Source organism: Akebia trifoliata, chromosome 2, assembly GCF_017979445.1.
Source record: "Akebia trifoliata isolate Shusen 1 chromosome 2, ASM1797944v1, whole genome shotgun sequence".
Classification (NCBI taxonomy): Eukaryota; Viridiplantae; Streptophyta; class Magnoliopsida; order Ranunculales; family Lardizabalaceae; genus Akebia; species Akebia trifoliata.
This window is the reverse complement of record NC_141376.1, coordinates 33,382,143-33,391,755: the sequence shown is the minus strand read 5'-3', so window position 1 is coordinate 33,391,755 and position 9,613 is coordinate 33,382,143. Positions and strand designations below refer to the sequence as shown.

Genomic DNA, 9,613 nt, shown 5'->3' with positions numbered 1-9,613 from the left:
GGAACAGGGTGAGTTGCCCAACCCACACTTGGGCAACCAAAACGGAGTCAAGTCGTATTCACAAGATGGGCTTGACTCAATCAAGCAAAATCTTACATCATGGTGGTTTAAAAGAAGCTTTCATATGCCATTGGGTTGTCTTTCTTAAGGAGTTCAATGGTGTAAGTTTGGATGACTTTATGTAGTTTTGATTCCATTAGCAAAGGAGTTATTAACTTTCTTTATACATTTTTATCTATTTTGAGCTAAAAAGATTGTTTTTTCCATAGTTTTCGTGTTCTTGGATTTCTTTGACAAAGGGAAGCAAGCTGATAGGTATTTATATGTGTGTGTGTGCGCTCGTGTGTGTACGTTTGCACACGTATGTGTATGTGTGCGCACTTGTGTGTGTGTGTGAGTTGGAGTGTATGTGTGTGTGTGCGTGCCTGTGCGTGAGTTGGATTCCGGTGACATTTTATTATGTGTGTGTGTGTGTGAGTTGGATTCTATGAGAATTTGTATCAGTCTGTGTAATAGTAACACAATGAGCTCTAGTAGAGAGGGCATCTGGGTCTTTTCATATTGATAGTTGGGCACAAACGGGAGGCCTCAAGGATGAGTAGTGGAAATGGAATTGAACCATGCCTCTGCTTGCCACCATTGAGAAGCCTTGATGTGTGGATAGAATGACTCTCTCCCTTAGGATATTTTACCCAACATTAATAGTTACATCTCCCGATGATCTACTCCCTGGTAAAAAAAATTAGATACTTTTCACTTTCTCTCTATGTTGTATGTAGAGGGATCAAATATATCATATTATGATGGGCACCTCTATGGAATGGATGATCCTTGCCACCAAACCTGATGAAACTGTATTATTTTCTTTCTATTATGGAAGATAACATAACAGTTTTGTAAAATCAATAACAAGCACTATTAGAATTGGAGGATTCGCGTGATTGTCACCTAGTGATCTCCTTGTTGGAAACTATCAAATGTTTGATTCTAATCTCCCTGCATGTGTGCCATGTTGGTCAAACGTTCTGGTTTCTCTAGTATTTTGTCATGGAGTCCTGTTGCTAACTTGTGGCTGCTATGTTAAGCTACTAAGGATTTGAGCACCATTATGGAAGGTAGCATAGAGTTAAACACCTTACATGAAAATTTAGATTATATCTTCCCATATGCCCAACTTAAGAATGTAGAACATAGTATGACTTATTTAATTTCTTAAAAGAAAAAATGGTGCATACATTTTAGTTTTGCTGGAGCTTTTGCCATCTGTAAATCTTTTTTCAGAAGTATATATTTAACTTATGAGTTGGCCCAACTTTCCATGGTATGTTGATTGACAGCCAAAAAATGGACTATATATAGTTGGTGATTTTATGACCAAGAAAGAGGATTTACATGTGGTAAAGCCCACCACCACCATTGATGAAGGTATTTCATTACATGGTTTGATGTCATAAAGTATGTCATTATTCTTAGTTTCTAACACACATCTTTGCATCAACATCATTGGAGGTTCTTGTTGAAAACAGAATTACTGGCTTTCCTGTGATTGATGATGACTGGAAGTTGGTGAGTATTCATAACTTTCTTGGGATTAAGAATTTTCAGAGGTTAACAAGGATGAATACTACACACCTAAAATGTACGCTAGGAACATTGATGTAGGGTTATGTTGCTAATGTTGGTATCTTTTAATTTAAAACCGGTGTATAATTTTTCAAACAGTATTTCTTCTTTAACATCATATTTAAATGCTTAGATTTACAAAATCATAGTACCCTAGAAAAAATTGATTTTCCAGTTCAAAGAAAGAATATGCTCATAAATGATTGAATGCTTATCCTTTCTAGTAGTGAAACAATTAATTTTTCTTGATGATGATTTTGAACATTAAAAGATTGTTTAGAATCTACCCAAAGTGAAAATAACTAGAGCTTCTTGAATATATTGCACCCATGCAATAAAATCAATATCATGGGAGTTAAACCCACTAAAGTAATGCTCTGTGAAGCTTGGCACAGTGCCCGAACTCAAATTAGTTGTCATATTGGTTGCTTCCTTTTATTTGTTATTTTCCATTTCCAAGATTCTCTACGTCATCTCCTCATGTCAGATTCTAATGCAAAGTTTTATTCATGCAACAGGTTATTACCCTAGATGTGGGTCTTCTCGTTGCTGGTAAAAAATACCGTGGAGAGTTTGAAGCAATGTTAAAGAAGCTGATGGAAGAAATTAAACAAAGCGATGAGATAATACTCTTTATGGATGAGGTGCACACATTAATTGGAGTTGTTGCAGTAGAGGGTGCAATAGGTGCTGCAAACATTTTGAAACCAACCCTTACAAGAAGAGAACTACTGGTAATTTAGCTTTCTGGTTCTTACAAATAGTCGCTACTGGATTGATGATGGGCTGCCCAGGTTGGGTTCAAAGTATGAATATTATTACTCTTGCTATATCCGTATTCACCATAGCTCTATATATGAGAAATCTATATTCTCTATTGCCATCACTCTGAGTTGAACCAGTTTCCCATCTATATCCCTGGATTAGCCCCATGAACCACTTATTGAGGTTTAAGAAACCAAAGGTGAGGATTTGGGCTACCTGTGTAGCAGTAGCACTCATTTAAGCAGCTCAAGAAGTAAATTGTTTGATATAGACTTTTAGCGTATAGCTTGAGCTCTTCCAATTTTCCTCAGATTGGTGTCTTCTGGTAATCTTCTTGAGGAGAAAATTTAGTATCTACTTTTAACATCTTTACTTATTATTGATTATAATTACAAATAGACTATTTCAAGACCATTTAACATTCATTCTTTTCTATGGTTACAAGTACCAAAAACCCTATTTCATTCCCTCTGGCCTTGGAATTATCTATTAATACCCAATTATTATTATTTTTGTTTAAATTTCTGCTTTATTTATTTGGTTAAAGTAATCATCTATAGTTTTTTTTTTTTTTAAATTAATGTTTTTTTAGTCTTTTTCGTTATTTAACTCTTATAAATGATCATGGGCAGTATGTAAGATAAGATTGACTGTTTTCTATAGTACTTTTCATGGTTTTCTAGTTTCTTTTTCTTTTAGTGGATTTTGAATTCTCTTGTTTTTATCTTCTTTTTTTTTTTCTGGATCAGTTCTTGATTTTATGATTTCAGTTTTTCTAAATCTATTTGAATTTCTAAGTACTTTTAGAACTTTGATCATCTTGAAAGAACCATGTTTTTCTCTTCTATGATTTCGGTCAGCATGGTCAATTTGGATCAATGCTTATCTGTCTAGAAAAGGTTTTATTGATGGTATCGTCTTTTATAAAGTGCTAATAAGTTCAATGATTTCATTTGGTGAAGTGTATTGGTGCCACGACACTAGATGAATACAGGAACCACATTGAGAGAGACCCAGCATTGGAAAGACGATTCCAGCCAATAAAAGTGCCTGAACTGACTATTGATGAGACCATAGAGACTTTGAAAGGGCTTCGAGAGCTATATGAGATTCACCACAAGCTCCGTTACATAGATGAAGCCTTAGTTGCCACTGCACATTTGTCATACTAGTACATTAGGTTTGTGACATTATCTTCATTTCATTCATATGCAATGGTCAATCATGTTCTGGCTTTTTCATTATACAATGTGAACGACATTTTTAATGCAGGTTTTGTTAAAATTAGTTGCTATTACCATACTTTTGATCCTAGATGAAGAAGAGGGGCATTTGGGTCTTTTCTTGTTGCTAGTTGGGGTCTAGGTCATCAATTTCAAAACATAGGGGTATCTTTAATATTCAGCAACATGTGAGGGGGGCAGGTGTAAAATGATTTTTTTTCAAAAGTACTTATAGCGACGGATGTCGCCGTAGCTAAAAGATCAAATATTTTTATAAAAAAAATACCCTATAGCGATGGCCAATAGCGGTTGTCGCAATAAGTCCTACTATAGCTACCATTTTAAATAGTTGGCCATCAATAATACATATTATAAATACGTGATTTTCGTCATTACGACGGTCACATCTACTAAGATTTGGAGTCGCCATCATTCATGTTATAAGTGGGTGTGAATAGTCACCTGAGGTACATTTTTCAAAAATTGACATTTTTGGCATTTTAGTGACTCACGATGGATAAGGGGTGATCAGTCTTTGAGATTCGGGTAAGAGGCTCGATTAGAGAAAAGGGAAGGTGTTAGGCACCCTTTTCTCCCCGTTAAGCAGCGGTAACCTCTACGTAACACGGTCACTTTGATTTTTTTAAAAAATAAAAAATAATGTGCCACGTGTGTGCATTTGTACCCTAAGTAGGTATTTGTTTTTGGCTTGATCATAGGGTCATTTCATTGATGGAAATGACCCTTTTAGACTTTTAGCCTTGAGGTCCATTCATGCTCAATTAATTTAAAACAAAATGAAGAGGGAAGAGGAGAGGATAGAGAGAGAAAGGGGGGAGGAGGTGCACTTTGAACCCACCTTGTATCCTTAATCTCCTTTTCTCTTCTTCTTTTAACTTCTATGTTCCCTTGAGTCCTTAGTGGAATGTGAAAGAGTGTGTATCTTATTGGAAGGTTATAGTGAGAGTAGGAGAGTAGAGGAGAGATTGAGATTATATTTCTTTTTTTTTTTCTGGATCAGTTCTTGATTTTATGATTTCAGTTTTTCTAAATCTATTTGAATTTCTAAGTACTTTTAGAACTTTGATCATCTTGAAAGAACCATGTTTTTCTCTTCTATGATTTCGGTCAGCATGGTCAATTTGGATCAATGCTTATCTGTCTAGAAAAGGTTTTATTGATGGTATCGTCTTTTATAAAGTGCTAATAAGTTCAATGATTTCATTTGGTGAAGTGTATTGGTGCCACGACACTAGATGAATACAGGAACCACATTGAGAGAGACCCAGCATTGGAAAGACGATTCCAGCCAATAAAAGTGCCTGAACTGACTATTGATGAGACCATAGAGACTTTGAAAGGGCTTCGAGAGCTATATGAGATTCACCACAAGCTCCGTTACATAGATGAAGCCTTAGTTGCCACTGCACATTTGTCATACTAGTACATTAGGTTTGTGACATTATCTTCATTTCATTCATATGCAATGGTCAATCATGTTCTGGCTTTTTCATTATACAATGTGAACGACATTTTTAATGCAGGTTTTGTTAAAATTAGTTGCTATTACCATACTTTTGATCCTAGATGAAGAAGAGGGGCATTTGGGTCTTTTCTTGTTGCTAGTTGGGGTCTAGGTCATCAATTTCAAAACATAGGGGTATCTTTAATATTCAGCAACATGTGAGGGGGGCAGGTGTAAAATGATTTTTTTTCAAAAGTACTTATAGCGACGGATGTCGCCGTAGCTAAAAGATCAAATATTTTTATAAAAAAAATACCCTATAGCGATGGCCAATAGCGGTTGTCGCAATAAGTCCTACTATAGCTACCATTTTAAATAGTTGGCCATCAATAATACATATTATAAATACGTGATTTTCGTCATTACGACGGTCACATCTACTAAGATTTGGAGTCGCCATCATTCATGTTATAAGTGGGTGTGAATAGTCACCTGAGGTACATTTTTCAAAAATTGACATTTTTGGCATTTTAGTGACTCACGATGGATAAGGGGTGATCAGTCTTTGAGATTCGGGTAAGAGGCTCGATTAGAGAAAAGGGAAGGTGTTAGGCACCCTTTTCTCCCCGTTAAGCAGCGGTAACCTCTACGTAACACGGTCACTTTGATTTTTTTAAAAAATAAAAAATAATGTGCCACGTGTGTGCATTTGTACCCTAAGTAGGTATTTGTTTTTGGCTTGATCATAGGGTCATTTCATTGATGGAAATGACCCTTTTAGACTTTTAGCCTTGAGGTCCATTCATGCTCAATTAATTTAAAACAAAATGAAGAGGGAAGAGGAGAGGATAGAGAGAGAAAGGGGGGAGGAGGTGCACTTTGAACCCACCTTGTATCCTTAATCTCCTTTTCTTCTTCTTCTTTTAACTTCTATGTTCCCTTGAGTCCTTAGTGGAATGTGAAAGAGTGTGTATCTTATTGGAAGGTTATAGTGAGAGTAGGAGAGTAGAGGAGAGATTGAGATTATATTTCTTTTTTTTTTCTTATAAGACTTGGTAAAACTTGGTAACCATTTTTGCGATGAGGGGAAATGTATTTATAGATGTTTGGAGGGGGTTTGGGAGTATAATGGGGTGAAAATTTGAAAGGAGGGATAATGACATAGGTTTTAGGGGTGGGAGGTATGAAATTTGGAGTGAAATTGAGGGTAATTTTGTAAAGAATAAAAATGGGTGAGGTTTTGATCCAAATGGTTTGGATCCTACCCAAATCCATTTGGGTAAAGTGTTTGGGAAGATAAGATGAGTGATGGTTGATGGGGGGAATGGAGGTGTAAGAGGGTTGTTTGGAGAAGGAGTGTTAGGTTGGTTGAAGAGGTGAGATGTTTAGATTTAGGAAAATGGGTTGTGTAAGAGGTAGGTAGATTGGTTTTTGGGAAGAGAAAGGGGATGATGCCATGTGGCAATCATGATGAGAGGGTGAGATAATGAACTTGGTTGATTGATTGATGGTGGTTGTTTGATTGGATAGAAGAGTATGGGTTGGTTAGTTGATGATGAGGGAAGTATAGGTTGAGATGATTTTGTTGGAGTGTTTTAAGGAAAATGATGGGTGTAGATGTGGGTGTTTAATGATGTTAGAGAATGGTGATGGATTAGGGTATGAGTTGAGGTGTGGGTTGTTGATGATGTTAGAGGATGGGGATAGGTTAGGTTAGGGTAGGGTATGGGTTGAGGTAATTTTGGAGGGAAGTGATGTGGGTTAGATGGATTGTTTAGAGAACGGTGATAGGGGTAGGTGATTAGATGAGGGAGGTGAAGGGTGGTGATGACATGTGTCATCTTTTGAAGTTTGGGGAGATGATTGTTTGATGTGGATAATGGATAATGGGTTAAGGTTGTGGGTTGGATAATGAATTAGATATGGGTAAGATTTTATGGGTTTTGAGTTGTTGGGCTTGGGTTTTGGGTTTTAAGAATTGTTTGGGGTTATTTTAGAAATGATTTTGAGAATGGAGGTTGGTTTTTGATTTTAGATGATGTGGGATTGATTTTCGATTAGGGTTAATGTGAGAAATTAATTATAAAAAAAAGAGAGGTTGAGGGTTTGTGGGCCTTGAATGGGCTTAAGGTGTTTGCGAATTTGGAGGTAGAACGGTAGGAGGTAGATGAGGCGTAGGTATCCCAAGTCTCACATTTTTATTTTTTTATTTTTTTGAGATTTTTGAAATAATTGATTTGATCAAAAATGCCACGTGTTGGCGAATTGAGTTTTTTGGGCCCGTTGAAGGATTTTATCTATTTTTTGAATGTAAGCATGGAGCGGTGAAGGTTGGGGCGGCGTAAGATGAGTTCGGTCCCTTAGACCATTGTGAGGTCTTAAAGACCTTGGCTCGATCAAATTGCCACTTTTCAGCGTTCTGGGCCTTAGAGGCCCGTTGGCCTATTTTGTTGGAAAATCGATATTTCGAACGGAGCGGGGTAGATGGGAGCATGCCAAATCCTTTTGGTGGACCTACTAACTCATTGAGAGGTGTTAAAGGCTTGGATTTTGGCAAAAATATTAGATTTTAATGCTTCGGGTCTTTGAGGCCCGTTAACCAAGTTTATTGAAAAATTACTATTTTTGGGCCATTGCGAGTGAGGGCCCGTCCAAATTGGGGTGTCTACACATATAGCGAAGGTTCAAGCAACAACCACCAACGACCCGAGTGGCTATCGTTATATGTATTTGCGACGGTTTGCCGACCGTTGCTATATCCCTATTTTACTATAGTGTTTGTTTGTCTTTTGGCATGGGTTATGCTTATGAAAATCTACTAAAAGAAGACCATGAAAGTACTTTTTATTCATATTATTATCAATTTTTCCTAACAACCATTTTTTAAAAATTGTTATAGTGTATGTTGACATAACAGAAACGTGTGAATCAATAAATTTGATGGGTTGTGTTCAATGGAACACTCAAAATCAATTTGAATCAACAGATTCAATTGATAAACAAAAAATCGCTTAAAAGAAAATAAAATATAAATCTAAAAAGTAATTAAGAAAGAAAAGATAATTGAATTGATTGATTATTTCTTTTTAATTTTTGGATTTAGATCTCCTTATATAGATAACTCCATAAAAACTTAGAATCCTACTAAAATATTAAAAATTAACATTCCTAACATATCTATAACATAATACTAACTTTTTAATCTTATTAGAATTCAAATTAGACATTTCTAAACACTTCTAATTATAGCCTAAATAATAAAAATAAATTATAAACTAACAAGGAATTATACTCCTAAAATAACTATGAAATATAAATCCTATTAGAACTATAAAATACAAATCAAATAATTTAGAAAATATGAACAAATCCTAATAAAATTAGGGAACTAATTAGAATTGTAAATGTCCTACATAAGGCCCCATTTCTTTGAAAAAAACCTGTCATCAAATTATTCTTGAAGGATTTTTTTTCCTTTTTGTCCATTCATCACTCATTCTATTCAATTTCCATTCATATCCATTTTTCAAACTTCGTTTAGAGAATATAATTGACCATAGTACGTTATTAAGAAAATTCATCACATAAGTATTATTGTTTATCTTCTTCAAGATAAAAAAAAACATCTAATTTTCTTCAATTTGATTTTATTGTAAGTTTTAGTTAGGAAGTGGTCTTTATTAAGATAAATCATGACTAAGTCTCTTTTTTCATGACTCCGAATGTTTTATATTTATCAACATCGACTTTGTACTTTTCATTAAAAGTTTTAAGGTTTTTTTTACTTGTTTCTTCAATATGCCATGCTCTGTTAGACTCATCTTATAATGAGGTAGATTTTGGAGACTTGTACATGTAAACACCCCAATTTGAATGGGCCCCCACTAGAAAGGATCCAAAAATATCAACTTTTCTAATAAAACTCACCAACGGGCCTAAAAAGTCCAATTCGTTGAAGCGTGGCATTTCGACCAATTCAAAAATTTGTAATACCCCGAAAGGTCTCATGGACCCACGACAAGACTCTACGCACTCCCCACCTTTTCCATTTCTCATGGCTCCCTTCTCGAATTCGAAATTACCTTAAACCCACTTGAAGCTTACTAACCCTCAACTCCCTAAAAACCATTGTCCACCTCACCCTAAAATGAACTCAACCCTAGCCAAAACTCAAACCTAACATAACCCTAATTCCATGGAACCCAAACCTTAAAACAAACAAAATCCAACAACCTAAGCCTAATATACCAAAGTCCAACACATCAAAATCCACAATCCACAATCTTAATCCATAAAATATTATCCACATCAACTAATCAATCTTTGATCATCAAAGAGACACTTATCCACACCACAACTCACCTCCCAAAATATTATTCTATCCTACTTAACCCCTCACTTTTCTCAACACAACTATCAACCCACACCCCTCACACCCCATGTCATAAACCTAACCCATCACTTTTCTCTAAGACAACCACCAACTCACATCACAACCCATACCTCCATTTATCATTCACCCTCAACCCATTCTCAC

At 35.7% G+C, this 9,613-nt stretch overlaps 1 long non-coding RNA gene across 1 annotated transcript; it reads left to right on the top strand.

Annotated features, from left to right (window-relative positions):
• The first annotated feature begins 1,036 nt into the window (after window positions 1-1,036).
• On the top strand, window positions 1,037-1,711 carry LOC147410201 (uncharacterized). Its single transcript, XR_015170393.1, has 3 exons — window positions 1,037-1,115; window positions 1,338-1,425; window positions 1,510-1,711. It is a non-coding gene; the product is annotated as an uncharacterized LOC147410201 (long non-coding RNA).
• Window positions 1,712-9,613: the final 7,902 nt, after the last annotated feature.